The sequence below is a fragment of the Perognathus longimembris genome, chromosome 12 (genome assembly GCF_023159225.1).
Source record: "Perognathus longimembris pacificus isolate PPM17 chromosome 12, ASM2315922v1, whole genome shotgun sequence".
Lineage (NCBI taxonomy): Eukaryota > Metazoa > Chordata > Mammalia > Rodentia > Heteromyidae > Perognathus > Perognathus longimembris.
The window spans coordinates 68,948,925-68,976,332 of record NC_063172.1 but is presented as its reverse complement, the minus strand read 5'-3'; the positions used below and the strand labels follow the sequence as shown (position 1 = coordinate 68,976,332).

At 43.6% G+C, this 27,408-nt stretch overlaps 1 pseudogene; it reads right to left on the bottom strand.

Moving 5' to 3' along the window:
* The window catches only part of LOC125360647, a 34,944-nt pseudogene extending 20,076 nt beyond the window's left edge, over positions 1–14,868 (bottom strand).
* Positions 14,869–27,408: the final 12,540 nt, after the last annotated feature.

Sequence of the window (27,408 nt, the reverse complement as noted above, 5' to 3'; positions counted from 1 at the left end):
CAGAGGGCTGGGGATATGGCCTAGTGGCAAGAGAGCTTGCCTCATATACATGAAGCCCTGGGTTCGATTCCTCAGCACCACATATAGAGAAAACGGCCAAAAGTGGCACTATGGCTCAAGTGGCAGAGTGCTAGCCTTGAACATAAAGAAGCCAGGGACAGTGCTCAGGCCCTGAGTTCAAGACCCAGAACTGGCAAAAAAAAAAAAAAACTACTCAGAAAAAAATGCAAAAAAAAATAAGACAAACTATGATTTCTTACAAATGCGATATTACACTAAACCTAATGCATTTGCACATTTAATTCACAGTTTTTACCAAGCACAGCGAGAGAGAGAGAGAGAGAGAGATCTGAGAATTTTTAAAAGTTACTTTTGGTGCATGTGCCATACTGAGACTTGAATTGGGGGACTTGGGTTTACATTTGACTTTCATTGTTGCTGTTGTTCAGGTCCTGGGACTTGAATTCAGGCCTGAGATCTTTCCCTGAGCTTTTCCCTTTCAAAACTGGCATTGTACCACTTGATTCACAACTCTACTCCTAGTATTTGTGGGCTCATTGGAGATAAGAGTACCATCAACTTTCCTGCTCTGGCTGGTTTTGAATTACAGTGCTTAGATCTCAAACTTCTGAATAGGTAGGATTATAGGCATGATCACCTGTGCCCAGCTATTATGTGATCATATATACATACATACATGCATACATGCATACATACATACATACATACATACAAACAAACATATATTATATATACATATATAGTACATACATACACACACATACATATTGCTGGTCCTGGGGCTTGAATTCTGTGTGTGTGTGTGTGTGTGTGTGTGTGTGTGTGTGTGTGTGTTTATTGTGTATTGCTGGTCCTAGGGCTCGAACTCAGTGCCTGAGCACTGTTCCTGAACTTCTTTTACTCAAGGTGAGCAATCTACCACTTATTCCACAGCTCCAATTTTTACTTTCTTGAGTAGATTATTGGAGATAATATTGGAAGCCTCACCGATTTCCATGCCCAGGCTGGCTTTGGAACTCAATTATCAGATTTCATTCTCCTGAGGAACTAGGATTACAGGTATGAGCCACTACTGCCTAGCTGTGGTATAATATTTCTTAAGCAACCTTTCTCACATCCTTCTTGTGAATAAATAAACTACCCAGTCATTGTTTATTCTGGCTCAATATAGTTTCTGGCCCACACAGACAAAAGTTCTGATTAATATAATTATTCTCTAAAGTTCTCTTATTTCCAATAAACTACTCAAAAATGCTGGAAATGGTGCTGTGACTCAAGTGGTACTGCGTTTACCATGGCCGAAAACAGACAGTGCCCAGGCACAGAGTTCAAGCCCCAGGACAGGCAACAACAACAAAAAATTACTTAGGACGCTAAGATCTCAGGCTCATAGTTTGAAGCCAGTCAGGGTAGGAAAGACCTTGAGATTCTCATCTCTAATTAACCACCAAGAAGCTAGAAGTGGAGCTGTGGCTCAACTGTAGAGCAATAGTCTTGTGCAAAAAACCAGAGCCACAGTCTATAGGCCTTGAGTTTCAGCCCCAGCATTGGGACACACACACACACACACACACACACACACACACACACACACACACACACACAATCTGTAATCTCTTATTGGCCAGTGATTATTATTTCCCTAGAGTTTGTTTTTTTTTTTAATCAACTTGATCTCACCTTGAGGATCCAGAACTCTTCTGGAGCTTGGTAAAGAAGACAGAAGGTTTCTGAATTGAGGGGACTTTGCAGCCAGCCTTTGTCTAATTGTATCATTCACGATATCCATGATGTCAAACTCAGGGGATATTTGGCTGAGCCTTGTAAGAAGGGGGATCTTGAAATCTTCAGCCAACTCATGCCTTGACTCTTGGTTTGGGATTACTGTGAGAAATAATGAATAGTGTCTCATACCACTAAGTTTTGGGGACTGTTTGTTATACAGCTCAATATAGCTAACACACAAGCTAACAAGAAAATTAAATTCAACCGATGTATCTGAGTAGCCACCTAATCTTCAGTAATAGGAGACAAAATTATAAAGATGTCAAAATAAATCACATTATCAGAAATACAATATATTGTCTGGTTTCCTTTCCTTGTTGAGTGTACCCTTCTAAGAGATACATACCTCCAAGGTGCTCTTACTTCAAATAATTAGACATTTGTGTTCAGATAATGAGCTTTTTACCTCAGTGAAAACTAAGAGATACTGGCCAAATGCTAGTGGCTCATGCCTGTAATCCTAGCTACTCAGAAAACTGAGATCTGAGGATCAAAATTCATTGCAGACAAATCTGTGAGTCGTTTTTCTCTAGTTAACTAGCAGAGAAGCTGAAAGTGGAACTGGGGTCAAGTAGTACAGTGCCAGCCTTGAGTGAAAAAGCCAAGAGTAGAGCATGAGGCACTGAGTTCAAAAACCCAGTACTGGCACAAAAAGGAAAAAAGAGAAAGGAAGGGAATGAAGATAGAGAAAATTAGAAGCACTGCTTTAAAAAAATAATAATAAAATTCAGGAAACAGAGCTGAGATCACTAGCGAAAAAAGACTGTGAAATGTCAGAGCCCAGGTCTTTCTTTTCCCCACCCAGTGGGGTTTTCTTTAAAAGGTAAACTTATCTAACACTTAGAGAACACATTTCACAAAAGTGCTACTATTGTAGATTGTAGAGTTTTTGTTGTTTAGCTTCACTGTCACTCGTTGAGAAAATAGCCACTGAAATATTTTTAGCTATTCAAACTCTCCTTCCTTTAATTGCAGAAGAAAGGGGTTTTTCAGAACAACTCAAGCTAATATTTGCTGTCCTGAGCAGCTGTTGTTTCAATAGATTCCAAGAAACAACTTTCAAAACTGTAACAGAGGAAGAAGAAAAAGGGATTTAAAAACAACAACAACAACACTATTTTTAGAAAATTTTAAGGTAGTTTTGGCAGTGTGTGAATGGAAACAATAAACTGTCTAAAATCATAAACTTTAATATGAGTATTATGGGTGGCCCCTTCATAGTTACATTTTTAAAAATCCACCAAATGATTGCCCAGTTATGTGCCAGTGGCTCAAATCTACAATCCTAGCTATTCAGTTGTCTGAGATCTGAGGATCATAGTTCAAAGCCAGCCCAGGCAGCAAGAAAATTTATGAGACTCATATGTTCAATGAACCATCAAGAAGTCAGAAGTGGGGGCTGGGGATATGGCCTAGTGGCAAGAGTGCTTGCCTCATATACATGAGGCTCTGGGTTCAATTCCCCAGCACCACATATACAGAAAATGGCCAGAAGTGGCGCTGTGGCTCAAGTGGCAGAGTGCTAGCCTTGAGCAAAAGGAAGCCAGGGACAGTGCTCAGGCCCTGAGTCCAAGCCCCAGGACTAGCCAAAAAAAAAAAAAGAAGTCAGAAGTGGGGCTGTGGTTCTAGTGGTAGAGCACTAGACTTGGAGAAGAAGACCCTGAGTTCAAGTCCTAGTACTGATATGCATGTTATTTTGATTTATGAATTACACTCATATTTTTCTGGGACTGAAGTGGTTAAGGGGTGATTGGATGGGTCCAAGGCTTCTTTCTTGGGATGACAAATATGTTCAAAGTTTAGACTATGAAGCTGGTTGTATTATACCCTCTCAATCCTTTAAAAGCTGTTGTGTGGTATCTTGCTAATGAATAAATTTTGTGATGATCAAATCATATATCAAATGAAGCTTTTCGAGTGTGTGTGTGCCTGCCTTGCATCTTGAACTCAGGTCCTGGGTGCTGTCCCTGATCTTCTTTTGCTCAAGGTTAACACTCTAAAAATTGACTGACAGCTCTACATTTGGCTTTTTTGGTGGTAGTTTGTTGGAATTTTATGGGGTTAGTTTGTTGTCTCATGGATTTTCTTACCCAAGCTGGCTTTGAACCACAATCCTCAGATCTTGCTTCCTGAGTAGTTGGGATTACAGGCACGAGCTACTTGTGCCCAGCAAAGAAAGCTATTTTTAAATATTATAATTGATGAACATGAGGACATTTAACAAAAGGCTTTGCAATTGACAAAAAGAAGCTGTTGTGATAAAATGTGTTCCTGCTTCCTAGAAAAGCAAAAATGGAAATAAAAGTGTAAGAAATTTTGAAAGGATGTTTTGAAAATATTTAACAAATACAACTAGGAGTGTTCTTTAAGTTTAATAAAAGAGAGTGCTCAGATGGGTAAATACAGAATTCAATGAAAAAAAAGTTTAATAAAAGTTTGCTAGCCTTATTGGAAATATCTGATTTAAAGTTATTGCCCTGGCAAAATTACCTAAGGGCCACTGATCACCTAAAGCTGTCTTGAAATTCAGTGGGGCACCAGCCAGCAAAAGCCAGTGTATTTAAAAAGCAACCAGGAAAATATTAGAAGATTTCACTAAAGTCAAGCCTTAGGTTAAGCTTCTTTAACCAGTTGATGCAGAAAGTTGCAGGCAACCCAGCAGAAGGTATGACATTCTATTGATGCCACTGGGAGACACTGCTGCCTGCTGCCACCATGTCCCCTGCCCATTCCATTTTGGTTAAGATAAAGGACAGCCTGACAGTCATGTGGAAGAATCTATATCTTCACCCTGAGCACCCCTACCATGGTAAAAACAGATTGGACTCCATCACACGCAGCTGATTCCTGCTTGAAGACCACTTTGGATCTGCGGAAACTAAGATTTTGGAGGGACATTCTTTCTATGGTAACCTTCCCACTCCTCCGAGTTGTCTGGATTTGACTAGCTCTATTAAGAAAATTGGTAGCAGGGGAAGGGCGGAACAGCCCCAAGCCCCCAAAGGTTCCTGAACTGGCAGAACCGGCCCCGTCCCCTTCCCAACAGGGGCCGGGGGACGGCCGGCAGGGCAAGCCCCACCCGAGGCGCCTAGACCTTGCGGACTCTTACAACTAAAATCACAGGCGCTGGTGGGCAATACCAGCCCAGCAGGGTCACCTGAGCCTGATCTCGTTCCCCCTCCTCGCAGCGGAGGCGAGGTCTGAGGGTGCCAAGCCACACCCGGACAGTCGATCCCACTGGGCCCCACACATACTGCCTCCCCCCCCAACGGACTCGCGGGAGGGCGCAAGCACAACCCAACAACCCAGGGCTCGCTCTGGGAGGCAGACCCCGCTAAAGTGCCTGTTGTAGGGGACTCACAGTGCACAGGAGCGCGGGGCCCCAGCGAAAGCGCCTGCTCTGGTAGGCGTGCCCTGCACTGGTGGGCGGGGCCACAGCGACAGCACCTGCTGCCATAGACACGCCTACACAGAAGGGAGGAAAGACCTACACAGAGCTCCAGATGCGCAAATCACAAAGAAACATAACTCAGTTCATCAAAGGACAAGCCAACTCGCCAGCTCCAAAAAGCAGCACTACTGAAGAGGAGATGGAGAATAAAAAAGCAAATGAGGCCATGTTAACAGGAATGATCGAAAGCGTCAGAAATGAAATCAGAAAACAATTCCAGGAGTTTAGAGCGGAAATCTGGAAGGACACCCAGGAAGCCAAGAAAGAAATGAAAGCAAAACTGGATACAATGCAAGCCTCGTTTAAAGAAATGGAAGCAAAAATGGATACAATGCAAGCCGCCTTTAAAGAAAATCTCCACACCCTGAGAATTGAAATGCATGAAAAAATAGATTTAAAATACAACTCTTTAAAGGAAGAAATTTCCACGATCAGAGCTGATATGACAACCATGAATAGCTCTCTGACATCCATAAACTCCGCAATTGAAACCATAACACAAAGAGTTGACCATATGGAATCCAGAATCTCTCGCCTGGACGATGAAGCAGCTGACAACAACCAGAAAATGACCACACTCCAAGAAAAGGTGAAGCTTCAGGGAAGATTAATCCAGGAACTAATGGACAAAGACAAGAGATATAATCTGCGCATAATTGGAATAGAAGAAGGAGCCGAATATCAGAGCAGAGGGCTTAATCATGTTCTCAATAAAGTTATTGCAGAAAACTTCCCCAATCTCACAGGGGACCCCATTCAGGTAACCAAAGCCTATAGGACACCTGGCAGGCCAGACCCCAGGAAAACCACCCCAAGGCACATAATATTCAGGACTACAGACCTCAAGATTAAAGAGCAAATTCTGAATTCAGCCAAAGCGAAGAAGGAAACTTTTTTCAATGGGAAGAGGATTCGAATAACATCCGACTTATCCACACAAACTTACCAAGCTCGAAGTGGGTGGAAGAACACCATCCAAGTACTTCAGAATAACAATTTACAACCTCGGATCAAATATCCAGCGAAACTGGAGTTCACATTCGAAGGGAGAACCAGATCTTTCCACACCAAAGAGGAGCTAAAGAAGTATGTGAATAAAAAACCAGCCCTACAGCGAATATTAAGAGGGGAAGCCCACCCAACAGAGATCGTAAAAGACACACAGACAGAATCAGAAAGAAACTTCAACAGCCAAAGTCCAGCAGAAAGACCAGCTCACTAAAGACAAGAAGAAGAAGAAAAAAAAAAAAAAAACAGGAAAAAACAGCCCAGAAAATGGAAGGAGAAAAAACACCCTTATCCTTGATCTCTTTAAATATAAATGGCTTAAACTCCCCGATCAAGAGGAGCAGACTGGCAGAATGGATCCGCAAACAAAAAGTTGACATCTGCTGTCTACAAGAGACCCACCTTACAGCAAGGGACAAAAACAGGCTTCGAATGAAAGGATGGAGCAAGATCTACCAAGCAAATGCACCCACCAAAACGGCAGGTGTAGCAATTCTGATCTCAGACAAGCTGGACTTCTCTTTAAAGTCCACTCAAAAAGACAAAGAAGGACACTACATATTAATACAAGGAAAAATCCAGAACCAAGACATCACGGTGATAAATGTATACTCACCGAACAAAAGAGGCCCGACATATGTCAAGCAAATTCTCACAGAATTACAGAGCAAGATAGATGCAAACACAATCATAGTGGGTGACTTTAATACTCCTCTCTCTCCAAGAGACAGATCCAACACCCAGAGGATTAGTAAGGGAGCTGAGGACCTAAATAACACCATTTCCCAAATGGATCTAACAGACCTATATAGAACCTTCCACCCTACAGAGACCCAATACACCTTCTTTTCAGCAGCCCATGGATCATATTCCAAAATAGACCACGTCATAGCCCACACAAAGAACCTCAGCAAATACAAAAGTATTGACATCATCCCATGTATTATATCTGATCACAGTGGATTAAAGGTAACCCTCAACAACAAAGGATACCACAGAGCCTATACACACTCTTGGAGGCTAAACCCCACGCTGCTATCCAACACTTGGGCCACAGATCAAATTAAAGATGAAATCAACGAATTCATAAGCCACAATGACAAAGAAAACACATCACAAAGAAACCTATGGGACACAGCTAAGGCAGTACTGAGGGGCAAGATCATTGCACTCAGTACCCACATTAAAAGAATGGAAGCAGAGCAGGTGAATATCCTCACGATGAAACTAAAACAACTGGAGAAACAAGAAATGACAGAATCTAAAACGACTAGGAGGGGAGAGATTACAAAGATTAAAGAAGAGATAAATCTGATTGAAAATAGAAAGACCATTCAACAAATAAATAAGACTAAAAGCTGGTTCTTTGAGAAAATAAACAAAATTGACAGACCCCTTGCAAGACTCACAAAAAAAAGAAGAGAAGAGACTCATATTCGTAAAATCAGGGACTCCACAGGAAAAATTACAACAAGTACACACAATATTCAAACAATCATAAGGAGCTATTTCCAAAACCTCTACTCAGCAAAAAACAATAATTTTACAGAAATGGATCAATTCTTAGAGAAGTACAAACTGCCCAAACTGAACCAAGAAGAAATAAATCAACTAAAGAAACCAATAACTTACGGTGAGATACAAGAGGTAATCAAGAACCTCCCTACTAAGAAAAGCCCAGGCCCAGATGGATTCACCAACGAATTCTACAAAACCTTTAGTGAGGAGCTAATTCCAATACTCCTCAAACTCTTCCGCGAAATAGAAACGGAGGGAGAAATCCCAAACTCATTCTACGAAGCTAATATCATACTCATCCCCAAACCAGGCAAAGATCCAACAAAAAAAGAGAACTACAGACCAATATCACTAATGAACACAGATGCAAAGCTCCTCAATAAAATATTAGCTAACAGGATCCAGAAAGTGATCAAGAATATCATACATCATGACCAAGTAGGCTTCATCCCTCAGTCACAAGGATGGTTCAACATCCGTAAATCAATCAATGTAATTCACCACATAAACAGAACTAAAGTCAAGAATCACATTGTTATCTCAGTTGATGCCCAAAAAGCCTTCGACAAAATACAACATCCATACCTATTAAAAGCTTTGGAGAGAACAGGAATAGATGGAACATTCCTCAAAACAATAAAAGCCATATACAACAGACCAACTGCTAATATCATATTAAATGGAGAGAAACTTAAATCATTCCCCCTAAACACAGGAACAAGACAAGGATGCCCACTCTCCCCACTTCTGTTCAACATAGTGCTGGAATCCCTAGCCATAGCAATAAGGCAAGAGGAGGACATCAAAGGGATCCACATCGGCAAGGAAGAAATCAAGTTATCCCTATTCGCAGACGACATGATCTTATATCTCAAGGACCCAAAAAACTCAGTACCCAAACTCCTACGTCTAATAAACCAATTTGGCAAAGTAGCAGGATACAAAATCAATCCACAAAAGTCAGCAGCTTTTCTGTACACCAGCAATAGACAAACAGAAAAGGAAATTATGGAAACAATTCCATTTACAGTAGCCAAAAAAAGAATAAAGTACCTAGGGATCAACTTAACCAAGGACGTGACGGACCTATTCAATGAAAACTACAAAAATCTAATAAGGGAAATCAAAGAAGACACAAGGAGATGGAAAGACCTCCCATGCTCATGGGTAGGCAGAATCAATATAGTGAAAATGGCCATATTGCCCAAATTGTTATACAAATTCAATGCAATACCTATCAAAATCCCAGCCACATTCTTCACTGAAATAGAGAAACCAATCCATAAATTCATATGGAACAGCAAAAAACCTAGAATAGCCAAAGCAATTCTAGGCAAAAAACATAGTGCAGGAGGTATCACCATACCAGACTTCAAGCTCTACTACAAGGCCATCATAACAAAAACAGCATGGTATTGGTATAAAAACAGATCGGAAGACCAGTGGATTAGAATTGAAGACCCAGAAATAAAACCGCACTCTTACAGCCAACTGATATTCGACAAAGGAGCTAAAGACGTACAATGGAATAAAAATAGCCTCTTCAACTACTGGTGCTGGGAGAACTGGGCAGCCATATGCAGAAAACTCAAAGTAGACCCAAGCCTATCACCATGCACCAAGATCAACTCAAAATGGATCAAGGACCTCAACATCAGACCTGAATCCTGGAAACTACTGAAGGACAGAGTAGGAAAGACACTAGAACTTATAGGCACAGGAAGGAACTTCCTGAATAGAGTCCCAGGGGCACAACAAATAGGGGAAAGACTCAACAAATGGGACTACTACAAATTAAAAAGTTTCTGCACAGCTAAGGTCATAGCCACCAAAATAGAAAGACAGCCAACGATATGGGAAAGGATATTTACCAGCACAGCAACAGACAAAGGCCTGATATCTGTCATCTACAGAGAACTCAAAAAACTAAGCCCCTCCAAGCCCAATAAACCTATTAGGAAATGGGCAAAAGAGCTAAAGAGAGACTTCACAAGAGAAGATATAAAAATGGCAAAGAAACACATGAGGAAATGCTCAACATCCCTGCTAGTAAAGGAAATGCAAATAAAAACAACCCTGAGATACCACCTCACCCCAGTTAGAATGGCCTATACTCTGAACTCAGGAAACAACAAATGCTGGAGGGGCTGTGGGGAAAGAGGAACCCTTCTCCATTGTTGGTGGGAGTGCAAATTAGTACAACCACTTTGGAGAACAGTATGGAGGTTTCTCAAAAAGCTCAATATAGACCTACCCTATGACCCAGCCATACCACTCCTAGGCATCTATCCTAAACAGCAAAACCCAAGATATCAAAAGGACATTTGTACTTCCATGTTTATCGCGGCACAATTCACAATAGCCAAAATTTGGAAACAACCCAGATGCCCCTCCACAGATGAATGGATCCAAAAAATATGGTACTTATACACAATGGAATACTACATAGCGATTAGGAATGGTGAAATATTGTTATTCGCAGGGAAATGGTCAGAACTCGAACAAATAATGTTGAGTGAGACAAGCCTAGAACACAGAAAACAAAGGGGCATGATCTCCCTGATATATGACTGTTAACAAAGGGAGATGGAGAGACAGTAGAGACCAAGTCTGTGAACACTGTATATGTGCTTGATACATTGTGTATTGCATATGGGTCTACCTGACCTAGACAAGGGATGGAAAAACAGGTTGTAAGATATCACAAGAAATGTACACACTGCCCTACTATGTAACCGCACCCTCTTTGCACAACACCTTGTAAAAAAAAATTTATGTTCAATTAATAATAAAAAAAATTAAAAAAAAAAAGAAAATTGGAAAGCATGCGTGGCTGGCTAGGTGATGCCTGGGGTGGGAGGTGTGTCCAAGTGTATTAGAAAGTGTCCAGATGGATTAGGGTGTGACCTCAGAGAAGGGAGGGAGGTAACTGCCTCCAGGTTGTCAGTTACTTAGATAACTGGATGGAGACTTAAACAGGTGAGAACACCTGCAGCCATTCTGGGGGTGGACCTCACAGATAACCTGTTTCTTTCTGGGTGCAAGCTTAAGAGAATCAGTCCCATTGGACTGGCTCATCTCATCCTTGCTCTCCCCAGTGGTCTGTGGGTGGAGTCACTTAACAGTACAGACAAGATTAAGCTCTCCAAAAAAGAAATCAATGATTTGATTTTTATGTACAAGAAAAAAAGGGGGAAATGTAATATGGAGGTCAGATCAGGCCAGCGCCATCATTGGCTATTGAGGGGTGTCAGACTGACTATATCTCAGATTAAGGTGAGAAGAAGCTGACTCCATCTTCACTAAGATCTCCTCTATCCAGGGAAGTTCTCCTTCTCTGTAATAAGATGATGTAAACTGCTTGACAACCTGAGTTGCAGAGCATTCAAGGTTAAACCTGTGCCCTGCCATGAATAGGTGTATCTGCCTGCATCATGTGAGCCCCGCCAAATCCATGCACCAATTCTAACTAGAATGATAGGCTGGTTCAAACAGATACTATGAGACAGATTGTAATCCCATTGGCCACCTGTGTGTGACCTGGCATGCTCTGTAAGTGTTGTAACCTCATTGGCCACCTGCGTGTGGAAGGCTTGACCATGTGGTGTTTGCCTTTACAACCCGACCCTGAGGGTGGCCCTGGGCACACGGTCCCAGCTCCTGAGTCAGGCTGTGGCCCTGGCCAGTCTGGGCTGTGGCCCTGCCCGGCCAGCCTGCTTTTTATGGTTGCAGTTCCAGCTCCCACATCTGGGCTGCGACCCTGGCCAGTCAGTTCACTTTTTACTTCCCCAATAAACCCATCTTTTTACTTGAAAAAAAAAAATACAACTAGGAGTGTTCTTTTAGTCTAATAAATGTTTGCTTCCTGGCCCTCACTCACACAACAAATTTGATACACTTTGAACTCCCTCACAAAAGAGAAAATTAGTGGCGTCTAAGGCAAATTAACAATGCAAAACAGCAACTCAGCCAAATGGAAAGTGAATATTTTTTTAATAACATTCGTGTAATCACAAGAAAGTTGGTCAGTTATTTTGCATTTTAATTGTTTCCAATGATTTCAAAGAAATTCTGTGCCAATAGGTTACTTTGTTATGCCAAGTCCAACGACCACCAAGAAGACCACAGAGACTCAGACATTCCGAAATGCAAAAGCAAGGCTTTATTCAGGCAGGCTGCAACTCGGGCCTCGTACTACCCACCGACACAGAGGAGGTTAGGAGGAAGACCTGAGCTGCAATTGCACATGGCTTATAAAGGCAAAAAACAAAGTTACAGGGCTGGGGATGTGGCCTAGTGGCAAGAGTGCTTGCCTCATATAAATGAGGCCCTGGGTTCAATTCCCCAGCACAACATATACAGAAAATAGCCAGAGGTGGCGCTGTGGCTCAAGTGGCAGAGTGCTAGCCTTGAGCAAAAAGAAGCCAGGAGGGGGCTGAGGATATGGCCTAGTGGCAAGAGTGCTTGCCTCGTATACACGAAGCCCTGGGTTCGATTCCCCAGCACCACATATACAGAAAACGGCCAGAAGTGGTGCTGTGGCTCAAGTGGCAGAGTGCTAGCCTTGAGCAAAAAAGGAAGCCAGGGACCGTGCTCAGGCCCTGAGTCCAAGCCCAGGACTGGCAAAAAAAAAAAAAACAAAGTTACAGCCATCAGGTGTTCAAGCAAGCAAGATTAGGACACAGGTGCAAATCTGATTGGCTCAGGGCTCAAGGCACTCTGGGGGCAGTTAGAGTTAAGCATACCCAATAGTTAGAGTTCTCAACCGGCTGGGCCCTAATAAGCTTGTCCTGAGTTTTCTCACAGGGCCTGCTTATCTCAGGTTCACGTGGTAAAGTGGGGTTCACGTGGTAAAGTGGGGCCTGACTTCAAAGTCTGGCTCTTCATTTCCCCCTGTTCTCTTTGGTACCTTGGGAGCCAATCATGGCTCCATTCTATCCATTTCAATGGCTTGCATGTCTAGGGGATGATATAGAGATAAGGCATGGGCCAATAGGGCCCAAAGTAATAACAAAAAAAAAAAAACTCTCATCCCTTGGTTTTAAAAGGGGGCTGATGGGTGAAGATCATCCATCTTCTGTAGCTTCTTCAGGCTGACTGAGGGACGTTGACCTTACCTAGCCAGGAACCTATAACCTTAGTCTACTTTACCAAGGGACTGCAGGATTACTTCAAACTGGAAATTAACTTTCAGCTATACAGACTTACCATTAGCTGTATAGTGTTTAAGATCCAAATGTCAGCAACAAAATAAATAAACTTGTCAGCTGTGCTAAAAGGGTCGGATGGCTATACCCGTATTCCTGAGCAAGCACAAAACTACCAATGCCTTCTTGCTTGCATGGGACTTTACAGGACTCCTGCTAGTTGCTAAAATAAGGGGGTCACCCCACTTTGGAGTGAGCTGCCAAAATAACATCAACATTAGCCAGGGTAGCAAGGAAAGAAGGCAAAAAGAAAATTATAACAATATTCAGTCTAACTTTCTTTTCTTGAGGTGAAGGCGAGGCAGCTGAGTTGGGTGCTTGGAGACCTCCCATGTTCCACCACGGTAGTCGTTGTCCAGGGCAAAGGGGTCAGCTGGCCTAGTGTGGGAGCAATGGACCCAAGTGGCGATGCTGTCTACCTTGAGGGCGGTGGGAGTAGTCAGTAGCACCACGTAGGGTCCCTTCCACCGTGGTTCTAAGGATTTGGGGTTATGCCTCCGGACGAACACCCAATCCCCTGGTCTGAATAAATGGGGAGTAGGGACAGAAGCGGAGTCATATAATGCCTTAAGTTGGGGCCACATATTCTTGTGCGTGAGCTGCAAATAATCAAGTTTACACAAAAATTTAGTACCATCCAAATCAGCAAGCAATTCAGTCTGAAGGCTAGGGATAATGGGCAGGGGTTACCTGTACATTATTTCAAAAGGAGTAAAGCAAAGCTGATAGGAAGAATTTCTTACTCTAAGCAGAGCAAAAGGAAGGAGTGACACCCAGTCTGTGCCAGTCTCTAAGGCCAATTTAGTTAAGGTCTCTTTTAGAGTCCGATTCATTCTCTCTACCTGTCCTGAACTCTGGGGTCTATAAGCACAATGCAATTTCCAATCTGTCCCCAGTGCAGTGGCTATTCCCTGACTTCCTTTTGAGACGAAGGCCTGTCCATTGTCCGACCCAGTGGTGGATGGGAAGCCATACCTGGGTAGGATTTCTTCCAGGATCTTAGCCACTACATTCACGGTTTCATGCTTTGTTGGATAGGCCTCAACCCATCCTGAAAAGGTGTCAACAAAAACTAGCAAATATTTGTATCCAAATTTTCCAGGTTTAATTTCTGTGAAATCTACTTCCCAAAACATGCCTGGCCTTTCCCCACGGAGGCGAGCTCCTTTAGTAACTTGTTGATTGGGGGCATTGGTAAGCTGACAGGCCTTGCAATTTTTAACAGTATCTTCAACCTGCTGAGCCAGCCGGCAGTGAAACGGGAATCCTGACTGAGGGGCAGCAAGGATTAAGGAAAAGGAAAAATACAAGACAAGAGACAAAGATGGGGTACGGGAGGTCTGCAGCCATAAGGTTGAAACTCAAGACTGCAGCCAAGTTTATTCTTAACTTCCAGCTTATATGCAGTTTTGGGACCAGGGAATAGCATAGGGTTGTTAAAATTTAAGAACACAAAGGGGCTTTGAAGTTCGCGAACTTGATTACAGTAAACACAGGATAAGGTAGGTTAACATAGGAATCTACTCCAGCGGACATAGCAAGGTGTGGACAATAGCAAAGCAATTCCGGATAGTGGCCGTGAACAAAGGTCCTTGCATCTAGCACATCCTAGCGATAACAGCACAGCCAGAGGTGAGAATGAATCTAGCTGCAAGTTTGGCTCCCGACATTCTGGCGACATCGGCACAGCCAGAGGTCAGGATGAGCTTAGCTGCTAGCTCAGCTCCCGACAGTTCCCCCGTCTTTTTATTAAAAGAAGCGAACCCACCTGTCTTAGGTGGGGTGGGTACCCCAGCCTGCCTTACCCGTCTTAGGGAACAATTTCAGAGCAGTGATGAAGCCCCGTGTCTTAGATCGGTCAAGCTGGTACTGCCTCATACTCGTCTCTGGCTGCGGTTCCTCTCGGGGGAAAGTTCATTTACTTGGAGCTTGATCTTATGCAGCTGGCTGGCTAAACTCATGAAAGAGTTTTGCAATATGCGTGCAATGCAAGTAAGGCATAGGAAAGCCATCAGCAAAAGTATCCCTGGGCCGAGCAATGTCATTAGCAGCCCCTTAACATTAGTTAATGAAGGGACATACTGTTGAAGTTGTTCAAACAGTTCTTTTGCTGTTTCTGCCACTTTAGAGTCCAAAGGCGGAGCTTGTTCTAGTCCGGCTATTTGTCTATGGAGTTGAAAGAGATCTAAGGACAAGTTATTATGGTGCCAAATACCATTTAGATGTGCTACAACTTGTTCCCAAGGACAGCTTGACCCATTATACTTATGGAGGGTCACACAAATAAAGTCAAACCCAGCATGACAACCCACCCATTGCAAAGTTTGTAAGGCACGAATTTGTTCTCCCAGTGACAACACAGACTCATACAATGCTTCGAATTTTTGTTCTACCTTATCATCAATCCTGCCTTGAAAGTGCAGGGCTTGCGTGGTATTATGAGCAAGCTGATTAACATAGTTAGCTGTCTGCACACTTTGTGTTAAAGCCACAGTAGCTGCCCCAGCAGAGGCAGCTAAGGAAATAAAGGCTACAATGCCTGCTATTAATAGCCCTACAAATCGTCTAGGGCACATAAGCTCTTTTAAATGTTTTAACACTTGAATACCTGTTTCTTCATACCAAGCTTCAGATAAGTTTACAGGAAGCATAACAAATGGTGGTTGCTTAATAATAATTACAGAATCAGTAAGACCACTATACAAGCAATTTGGAAAAGAACAGTTAGTGCAAGTAACATTGAAATACATGGCTCCTATTGAAATATTAAAAGGTCCATACATAATAGCATAAGGGGGTGTTACACAACTCATAATATTTTTTTTAAAGAAGTAGAAGTGGGCCAGGAGATATTATTTATGGCAGCCACTAGCATCCAGACATGATGTTGAGGGTGTCCATTCATCCACCACAGACCTGGGTTGTACTTGTTGGTGAGATTCGCTCCGGACCAGTCTATCAGCTAAGAATTAGTTCCTGAAATATTGGTTATAAAAGGGTGATCATAAACAGAAAGCCCACAGACTGGGAGAAGATCTTTACAGGACATTCAACAGACAAAGGCCTCATCTCTAAAATATATGCAGAACTAAAAAAAATTGCCTTTTTCCAAAACAAAACCGCAAAGAACCAATAGCCCCCTCATCAAGTGGGCTAAAGACTTACAAAGAGACTTCTCTGATGAGGAAATGAGAATGGCCAAGAGACATATGAAAAAATGCTCTACATCACTGGCCATAAAAGAAATGCAAATCAAAACAACATTGAGATTCCATCTCACCCCAGTAAGAATGTCATATATCAAGAAAACTAACAATAACAATTGTTGGAGGGGATGTTGGTGGGAATGTAAACTGGTTCAGCCACTCTGGAAAGCAGTATGGAGATTCCTCAGAAGGCTAAATATAGAACTCCCCTATGACCCAGCAGCCCCACTTTTGGGTGTCTATCCAAAAGCCCACAAACAAAATCACAGTAATGCCACCAGCACAACAATGTTCATTGCAGCACAATTTGTCATAGCGAGAATCTGGAACCAGCCCAGATGCCCCTCAGTAGACGAATGGATCAGGAAAATGTGGTACATATACACAATGGAATTTTATGCCTCTATCAGAAAGAATAACATTGTCCCATTAGTAAGGAAATGGAAGGACTTGGAAAAATTATACTAAGTGAAGTGAGACAGACCCAAAGAAACATGGACTCTATGGTCTCCCTTATTGGGAATAATTAGTACAGGTTTAGGCAAGCCATAGCAGAGCATCACAAGGCCCAATAGCTATACCCTTATGAACACATAAGATGATGCTAAGTGAAATGAACTCCATGTTATGGAAACAGTTGTAACTACTTTCAACGTCCTATGTGTATCTGTAGCTTCTATTATTGATGATGTTCTTGTATCACCTTCCTGTAGTTGTACCTACACTATCTCTGTAATCTTATCTGAGTATATTGGAAACCGAGTATACTGGTATTGGAAGTAGGAAATTGAAAGGGAATACCAAATTTGAGAGACACAGGGTAAAAAAAGACAAACAACTACAAAAGCAATACTTGCAAAACTGTTTGGTGTAAGTGAACTGAACACCTCCGGGGGGGGGGAGGGAAAGGGGGAGGAGGGAGGGGGGTATGAGGGGCAAGGTAACAAACTGTACAAGAAATGTATCCAGTGCCTAACGTATGAAACTGTAACCTTTCTGTACATCAGTTTGATAATAAAAATTTGAAAAAAAAAAAAAGAAATAAAACACTTCGACAGAAAAAAAAAAGGGTGATCATGTCTACACTTTATGGGGTGCAGTTCTCCCGTGGACTCTACATTTTGAGAAGAGTTGATGCAGCGAGGAATCATGAAGGACGAGGTAGAATTGGCATGTACAGGAAACCCAGTAGGCAATGAAGTCATTCGTATATTATATACTTGACTATTATCAGGAATTCAAATTCTATGATTTATGGATTGCATTACAGTACAGCCTAGAATATAACGGTTGGAGTCAGTTGTAAAGCATAAAGGGGTTCCAATGCCAGAAGCTGCAAAATCTCCCATCTTAACGTGTTGGACAAAAGGGTCTGGAGCTGTATCGTACACTGATCTGTTGACATGGACGAACACCTCAGCTCCCTCCCAGGTCGCAGGGTGCACAATCGGTGGGTCTGGCAAGTAAGCCCAGTGGGTCAGCACTTGTACCGTTCTGATGAGTTTCCACAATCCGGACACAATGCTCAGGTAGCCAGCGGGCATCATTATCATCCTGTGAAAAAACACAGACATGTCCTCGACCCCATCTCAATACCGGATTGGGCCCGTGCCAAACACTTGTTAAAGGATCGTTCCACTTAACTTGGGCAAAAGCTCTTTGCTCTCTCTTTTCCCAGAACCGCTGTGCTACGGAGTGGCCATTGAAGTCCAAATTTAAAAAATTTAGTACGAATAAAGTATGAGAAAGTATATTAACAGGAGAGAAGGGGTATAGTTTAAATTTAGAAATTTGGTGTTTTAGAAAACTGTTGGCCCATTCGACAATTCCTTGACCATGAGGATTATAGGGAATTCCTGTAGAGTGAACAATTTGGTAAGATTTGCAAAACGTTTGTAAAGCTCGTCCAATATATCCCGGACCATTATCAGTTTTAATTTGTTTAGGAAGTCCCATAGTAGCAAAGCAGCGTAAGGCATGGGAGATACAATGTTTGCCGGCTTCCCAGCTAAGAGGAGTAGCCATAATAAAATTAGAGTAAGTGTCTATGGTAACATGGACAAAGTGGAGCTGTCCAAAAGAGGGAATGTGGGTAACATCCATTTGCCAAACATGGTTAGCCACTAAGACTCAAGGGTTAATGCCATTGGAGGGCACAGGCAGGAAGGTATCACAGTTGGGACAAGTTTTTACAATTTGACGAGCTGCCTCACGACTAATATGAAATTGCTGACGTAAGGCACGACTGTTTTGATGGTGGGCAGCATGTGATTGCTTTGCCCAGTCAATTTGAGTGAGAAAAATTTGGGTAGCCTCATCCGTAATAGCATTGCCCTCACTTAATGGTCCAGGAAGCTTAGTATGGGCATGTATAAATCCCAAAAAACACGGACAGGTGCGAGAGTGAAGAAGAAGTAGTATCTGGCGAAAAAGAGTTTGGATAGTGGAATTAGCTTTACCAAGAAAAGGGACAGTTTCAATGACCTGAAGGGCTCGAATAACATAATGACTATCCGAATATAAATTAAAGGCTTTAGTAGGTAAAAGCATAAGGGCCTCTAAAACTACTTGAAGTTCAACTTCCTGGGCAGAAGAAAGACCAGTGTCCCAAGATCTAGTTTCACCATCAATAGTAAGAGCTACCGTTCCGTTAGAGGATCCATCTGTAAACACCAAGGCAGCCATAGAAAGTGGAGATAGAGATACAATCTGAGGAAATATAAAGGCTTAAGAAGAGGCAAAGTGAAGTAACTTGTTGGAGGGATAATGATGTGAAATTGTGCCCACAAAATTGGCCCAAGCAATGGCCCAGGAATCACAATGAATATAAAGCCCTTCTTGCTGCTGTAAAGTATAGGGGATATAAATAACCTGTGGATCTCGTCCAAGATACTTACAAGATTCCACACGGCACATATGGACTAAGGTGGCTGCCAATTCATAATAAGGAGTTAACACTTTTGAAGGAGTAGCAGGCAAGGAAAGCCACAAAAGGGGTCCCTTCTCCCAGAGGACTGCTGTTGGAGAATGAGTTGTAGTTAAAACATATGCTTCCCAAGGGGCTGAGTAATCAATATAATTTACATGTTGGGAAGAAATGGCAGAATTTACTATGCTCAAGGCTTCGGCTGCTTCAGTTCTCATTTCTCTGGGAGATGTAAGGTCAGGGTCCCCCTTTAGTAGATCAAACAAGGGTTTTAATTCAGCTGTGGACAATTTAAGATAAGGGCAAAGCCAATTAATATCTCCAAGAAATTTTTGAAAATCATGCAAAGTACGTAAATGAGAAGTCTTAACCTGTAATTTCTTTTTTTTTTTTTTTTTTTTTTTTTTTTGGCCAGTCCTGGGCCTTGGACTCAGGGCCTGAGCACTGTCCCTGGCTTCTTCCCGCTCAAGGCTAGCACTCTGCCACTTGAGCCACAGCGCTGCTTCTGGCTGTTTTCTGTATATGTGGTGCTGGGGAATCGAACCTAGGGCCTCGTGTATCCGAGGCAGGCACTCTTGCCACTAGGCTATATCCCCAGCCCTGTAATTTCTGACTAGTAAAATAATAAGGACCCAAAATATGACCAAGAGGGATTTTTATTTTTCTCTGCCTGGGCTGGCTTTGAACTGTCCAAGGAGTCTTATCCAATAAAGCCCCTTTTATTTCCAATTAAAGCAACAGGAGAACAAAAGGAGTAGAGTTTACCTGTAAGTTGCTAAAAATTGACCAACAAGTAGTTGCCAGAGTTTTGCTGTAACACTTAAAGAACAGCAGACTGAATGGGATCCATGTGCCATTAAATCAAACCATATTATTTATCCTTACCTTACTGGCACGTGAAAGAGGAAACAAATGAATAACAATAGAAGTCTCAGCTTCAGTGGATCTGAAGTGGCTGCGTCTTCCATCCCAAATTAGCAGGCCAGCAGGAAAGATGGCTTGCATCTGGATAAGGCTGTAGTAGAATTCCCTGAATAGGCTGTCACATTTCCTGCTTGTTGCCTGTAAATTTCTACACAGACTGGTTAAGGGCATTTTAAAACAGATTTTAGAAGGCTTGGGCCTTTAACCATCTTTCTAGTCACAAAATCCACACAGATTGAAGGCCAACCAAGTCTGCTCTCTGTAGCAGCCAGGGCAGTTTCTGAGTCACAAACAACTCCCAGTTTGGGAGCCCACTGTGGAGGCAGCTTTCTTTAGCCACAGACTGCCACGGTCCACTCAGCTAGCACACATGTCAACCTGTATCCTATAAAGCAAAATGTTAATTTTGGGTCCGGAAAATTTAGGTTAATAGTCACACCTGTGCAGTTATTTCAAAATGACTCTGGTCCCTCGACCTTAAAGAGTTTATGAGAGCACAGTGAAAAAAGAAAAAAAAATGGAGAAGCAAAATCTTAGTCTATACCAAAGAATTGTCAGGATTAGATGTACACTTGACTCAGCATAGATAGACATAAAGAATAACACACTAGTTGTACATCATTGTACGTCTATCACATGTTGTATATTAAAACCTTTTGGAGTTTTTCTTAGACACATTTGTTTGCTCCCAAACATGATCAGTTTGGGCTTAAAACCTGTTTTTTGTTTTGCTTTTAATTTTACCAACACATAGCCATAGACAGACATACATACACATACAGACAATGTGCACATGTTTTGGGGCGCACTTAGAATTGTTCTTTAATTGGCCATGTAAGTTTTCTGGAATTCCAGTGGCAAATGATATTATTTTGCCTATATTCTAGAACCACGTGGTCAGATAGTAAACAACAACAACAACAAAAAAAAAAAAACCTTTTCAGCAAACCAAAATTTTCAGATCATTTGAGAAGCCACATTTTGAGAAACCAGTTTAGCTCCCAAGGGGAGCTTATGGGAGACACGATATGAACACAGACAGTGAGCTCACAGTAAGACACCTTCATCTTCCAGCATTTGAATTGTAAGGCACCTTTGAAATGCAAGGCCACAGGACTCCAAGTCCCTGCCCAGCCTCCAGGAATTTGGCATGCTTGTCACCTGGGGGATGGGCAAGCTTTCACTCCAACCAATCCTATTGTCGACCATGTGCTCAATGCTAGAGAAAGCTTACAACAAGCAGAATTTAACTGAGTCTCCAAACTTAACATCAATAACAAGAATAGAAAACCTTTATTTGAGTCTTTTAAAGCAGATGTTAAACAAATATCAATACCAATCCTATGTCACAGGCAGGCAGGCAGAGTTTAGAGGGAGGCAGAAAAAGAGACAGAGAGAACTTCATCTGCCTGAGCGCTCATAGAAGTTAGGTAAGTCCTGCAAAATATTCCAAATATATAAGATTGGGCTCAAACTTGAGCAGCTTTCCTGAAGCAATTTAGATTTGATGAGCAATCAGCTGAGCTAAACTAGAGATCAGTTGTCTCCAAACACCCATAATTGCTGATCTCCTTGACCTAGCCCTGTGGATTTATGGAAAATGTAAGCTCCAGGCTAATGGTCACTCACCCTGGTTGGGGTTTCAAATCTGTCCTGGTGGATGGAAATAGAGCGCTCGGTCAGGAGAAGTTTCCTCAGTGGTGTTAGCATTTCCCTAGCCTCAGGTCCCTCCCCCCTGATAGCAGCCTGCACCTAGGAGAGTTTTAAGTCTGCCAGGACTGTCCATGGGGGCTCACCAGTATCTCCCTATAAAGGAGTTTGTTGTTCTGGATGAAGCTGTGACAATAGAGCTATACTTATTTCAACATATTCTCAACATGAGTCAATCTATCTTTAGTAGGCTCATTGCATAATTTCTTCTCAGTGTCTGAGCCATCTGAGTCTTCTTCCTTAATGTCTAGCCTAGTGGGTTCAGGTCTTGTTAATTTTCTCAGCTCTTCCCGGGCAGCAGAATACGCTCCCGGGGCTGGGCAACACTCATCAGGTCCCTGTTCAGTTTCTCCAATCTACTTATCGAATTTAATCTGTTCATGTCTAGAATCTAAGCAATCTCGGACCAGATACCAAAGAATAATAGCATCCACTGAGGTTTTCTCAGGGCCATTTGCATCATAATGTTCCCGAATCTCTCTCTCTCTCTCTCTCTCTCTCTCTCTCTCTCTCTCTCTCTCTCTCTCTCTCTCTCTCTTTTTAAGTTTCTAAGTTATTGGTTCCTTCCTCCAGGAACTGGGGGCATGCTTCCTCAATAAAGTAAAAGAAACGTTCTAAGTGACTTTGGCCAACTTTCACTGCCTGGGCAATAAGCATGCCTTTGGGGGCCTGCACCTATAGCATGCAGCCTATACTTTATCCCATAATTTCTTTTTTTTTTTTTTTTTTTTTTTTTTTTTTTTTTTTTTTGGCCAGTCCCGGGCCTTGGACTCAGGGCCTGAGCACTGTCCCTGGCTTCTTCCCGCTCAAGGCTAGCACTCTGCCACTTGAGCCACAGCGCCGCTTCTGGCCGTTTTCTGTATATGTGGTGCTGAGGAATCGAACCTAGGGCCTCGTGTATCCGAGGCAGGCACCCTTGCCACTAGGCTATATCCCCAGCCCCTTATCCCATAATTTCTTACTCCCGACAATACTCTCTCTCTCTCCTGCTCTCCTTCCCAAGTGATCGGACGTCCTTACCTGAGCAAGGGTCCTCTGCCATCATCCCAGGCTTTCAGGTCCCTGTTCCAGGCGCCACACCTGCCGAGCCAGCCAGCAGTGAAATGGGAATCCGGACTGAGGGGCGGCGAGGATTAAGGAAAAGGAAAAATAAGGCAAGAGAAAAAAGACAAGAGACAAAGATGGGGTAGGGGAGGTCTGCAGCCATAAGGTTGAAACTCAAGACTGCAGCCAAGTTTATTCTTAACTTCCAGCTTATATGCAGTTTTGTGTTGGGGTCCATCTTCCCCCCTAGATGGAAGGGGCCTGATGTACCTCCCCCAGCTGGGGAATGCGGCCCTTCCATCCTCTCTACATTGGAATCCGGAGAAACCGGTTGGGCAAATAGACCCCCGACTTAGCTGGCAGCCAGCCTGGCGCCTACCAGCCCCGCCCTGGTTTGGCGCGCTCAGAGTGATGTAGCCCCTTGGAGGTCAAGTGACCAGCCCCTTGGAGGTCAAGTGACAGCCTTTTGGCCTATGGGAATCCTGGCCAACCCCCTCCTTCTGAATCATCTCCCCTTGTCCTTCTCTCAATAAAGTTAGTTCGCTCTCAGAAGCTTACTCCGTGGTCTATGTACGCTAGCTCCCAGGGTAGGATAGCGGTCACATTGCCACACGGGTCGCGCGCACGCCAGGCCGGAGTCGCCCCTACGTCTCACCCTGACAGACCTGCAGGCCAAGGGTTAGGGGAGAGGACAATACGAGGGTAATAAGAGAGAACATAAGCATTTGAGCTGAAGCAGAGAAAGCAGACCCAACAGTTTTGGAACCAGGGAATAGCATAGGGTTGTTAAAATTTAAGAACACAAAGGGGCTTTGAAGTTCGCAAATATTTGATTACAGTAAACACAGGATAAGGTAGATTAACATAGGAATCTACTCCAGCGGACATAGCAAGGTGCAGACAATTGCAAAGCAATTCCGGATAGGGACCGTGAACAAAGGTCCTTGCATCTAGCACATCCTAGCGATAACAGCACAGCCAGAGGTGAGAATGAATCTAGCTGCAAGTTTGGCTCCTGACATTCTGGTGACATCGGCACAGCCAGAGGTCAGGATGAGCTTAGCTGCTAGCTCGGCTCCCGACATTCAATAAGTTGATCTCCTTGTCTAATTTTCACTTTGGAGTATTGGAGCAAGTCCTGCATTCTTCGGGTTCCCATGTGAGAAGCTCGGTGGATTCTCTTAAGGATCCCCTTACCCAGCCCTTGTGGCAAGATAAGTTTCCCTTCACCAGTTTTCCACTAGTCATTGTTTCCTTTTCTGTCCAGGGTTTTGTGGGCCATGGGAATTTTCTTTATCCACTCCAAGTCTTCTTGGGAATACTGGGGCACAGGAAGCAAAGCTCATGGCCCTGGGTCTACTAGAGTCAATACTTCTACTCTGGGCTGGTGGGCTGCTCCCTTAGCTGCCTGGTCAACCAGATTATTCCCTCTAGTCACTGAATCAACTCCCTTTTGATGACCCGGACAGTGCATAATGGCAATCTTTGCTGGTTCCCATAGGGCCCGGATGAGGCTTAAAATCTCCTGCTTGTTTCTAATGGCCTTTTCTTCGGCCGTCAGTAGCCCCCTCTCTTGGTAGATGGCTCCATGGACATGGACGGTGGCAAAAGCGTACCGGCTGTCCGTATGGATATTTAGTTTCTTTCCTTTTCCCATCTGTAAGGCTTTTGTTAGTGCCACTAGTTCTGCTCTTTGTGCAGAAGTTCCCTGGGGGATTGCCTCCGCCCACACTATCTCAGTGCTCATAGTAACCACCGCACCTGCATACCTTTTTCCATCCCAAATGAAGCTGCTGCCATCAGTTAACCAGGTGTGCTCAGCATGTAATAGCGGCGAATCTAGCAAGTCTGGCTGGAGGCTATGTGCTTGGGCCAGGATCTGCTCACAATCATGCAGGGGTGCCTCCAGATCCGGATCCGGCAACAGAATTACTGGGTTTAATGATGTAGGTACACAGAAGCTGATACATGTGTGGTTTAGTAACAAGGTCTGGTAATGGACCATGTGGGCATTGTGCATCCACCGGTCAGGTGGTTGTTTTAGCACCCCCTCTAGAGCATGTGGAGTGGCCACAGTCAGGTTCTGTCCCAGAGTCAACTTATCTGCATCTTTTACCAAGAGGGCTACTGCAGCTATTATTCTTAAGCACAGAGGCCACCCAGTGGCGACAGGGTCCAATTTCTTTGACAAGTAGGCAACTGGTCGTCTCCAGGGCCCAATTGGCTGGATGAGCACCCCTTTTGCTATTCCTTTATTTTCAGCCACGAACAATGTGAATGGTTTATTCACGTCAGGTAGGCCTAAGGCTGGGGCTTCCAGAAGGCTTTTCTTGATTGCCTCAAAGGCTTTTTACATCTGCTCAGTCCAGTTAAATTCTGGGAGGTTTTTGGTGACTTCATATAGAGGCTTGGCCATCTCAGCGAACCCAGGTATCCACAGCCAGCAAAAGCCCGCTGTTCCCAGGAACTCTCTGACTTGTCTGGCTGACTTAGGCACAGGGATTTTCAGCACAGTCTCTTTACGTGCATCTGACAGCCAACGCTTGCCCTCTTTTAATATGAAGCCCAGGTAGGTGACTTCAGGTTTACAAATTTGTGCCTTTTTAGTGGAGGCCCTATAGCCCAAATTGCCAAGAGTCTTTAAGAGCCTAGCTGTTCCCTTTAGACAGCTATTTTTGTCTGGAGCGGCTATTAACAAATCATCCACATATTTCAATAGACTTATTCCAGTGTTTTTGGAGCGGTACTCACTCAGGTCTTCATGTAACGCCTCATTAAAGATGGTAGGCGAATTCTTGAATCCTTGAGGCAGCCTGGTCCAGGTCAATTGACCAATTATCCTGATTTCAGGATCGTGCCAAGTAAATGCAAAGTAGCTTTGGCTCTGTGGGGCTAAGGGCAGGCTAAAGAAAGCAACCTTTAGATCCAACACAGTATACCACACATAGCTTGGTGACAGGGAGCTCAGCAGGGTATACAGATTTGGGATTGTTGGATGAATGTCCATTACTCTCTTGTTAACTTCTCTCAAGTCTTGCACTGGTCTGTAATCATTAGAATTAGGCTTTTTTACAGGCAACAGTGGAGTATTCCAGGCTGACTGGATGGGCTTCAGAACTCCTAAATCTAACAATTTTCTGATGTGAGGAGTGATCGCCTTCTTTGCTTCTAGTGACATAGGGTACTGGCGAACTCTTACTGGGTCGGCCCCAGCTTTGAGTTCCACAAAGATTGGAGGACGATGTTTTGCCAATCCCATTCCCCCAGTTTCTGCCCATGCTTGGGGAAATGCCCGTAGCCACTCATTTTCTGGAGATTCAGGCTTGGGATGATGGTATAGCCTATACTCCTCTTCTAACTTGCTAGTTATTAGTATACTAACAGGCTTTTCTCTTGAGTTCGTCACCAAAGCCCCACTGCCTGTGAACTGTATTTGAGCTTTCATTGTTAAGAGGTCACGTCCAAGCAATGGATAGGGGCAGTCAGGGATGACTAAAAATGAGTGGGTTACCTGGCCCACTCCCAAGTCCACTGTTCTTTGAGTAGTCCATTTATAGGGTTTAGTGCCCGTCGCACCTTGGACCCATATTGTTTTAGTGGACATCGGCCCTCTCGGAGCTAGTAATACTGAATTTTCTGCTCTCATGTCTACCATGAACATGACTGGATTCCCCTCCACTTTCAATGTTATCCTGGGCTCAGGGAGGGGGTCTGAGCCCCGACTCCATCAGTCACTGTCCTCAGCCAACTCTAAGGCTGGCAACACTCTTGATCCTATTTTCTATTTTTCCTCCTTTTTCTTGGCTAGCTCTGGGCAATTTTTGATCCAATGCGCCTCCTCCTTGCAATAGGCACATTGATTCTTCCCACTCTTGATTGGGGTTTGGGCTCCTGCTCCTTACTTGGAGAGGAGGATTGTCTAAAGTTTCCTGGCTGCACAGAGGTCAGGATTTCCCTGAGGTCCTTGTATTGTGCCTGTTGTTGCTCCAAAATTCTAGCCAAACTCCTTTCTTTAATTCTGTTCCTCTTTTCTTGCTCGATTCCACTTTCTTTGTCCTTCCTTTCCTACTCTTTGTTCTCCTGTTTCTCTCTTATTATAAACCTTTTCTGCCACTGCTACTAGATCCCTAACAGATTTTTCACCAAGCCTGTCTAGAGCCTGCAACTTCCGCTTTATGTCCGGTACAGCTTGATTTACGTAGGCAAACATAATCATCTGAGCAGATTCCTGGGTCTCAAGATCATACGGGGTGTATTGACTAAAGGCTTCCACAAGCCGCTCAAGGTAGGCTGCCTGACTTTCACTTTCTCCCTGTCTAATATCATAAACTTTGGCCATATTGGTAGGTCGGCGAGCCACCGCCTTGAGACCTGCCAGCAGAGCCTGGCGATAGATAAGGAGTCTACCTTCAGCCGTATTGTAGTCCCATGCTGGTCGGGTCTCGGGAAAATAGGTAGCAATCAAGGCAGGGGCCCCCCTTCAAGGGTGGAGAGTCTGGGGCGTCCCCCAGTCTCCCCAGGATTGCCGAGTAAGCGCGTCCGCTTCAACAACCCCTTCCAGAAATAAGCAGAAGCAAAACAGACAACAGACAAATTACAGGACATGAC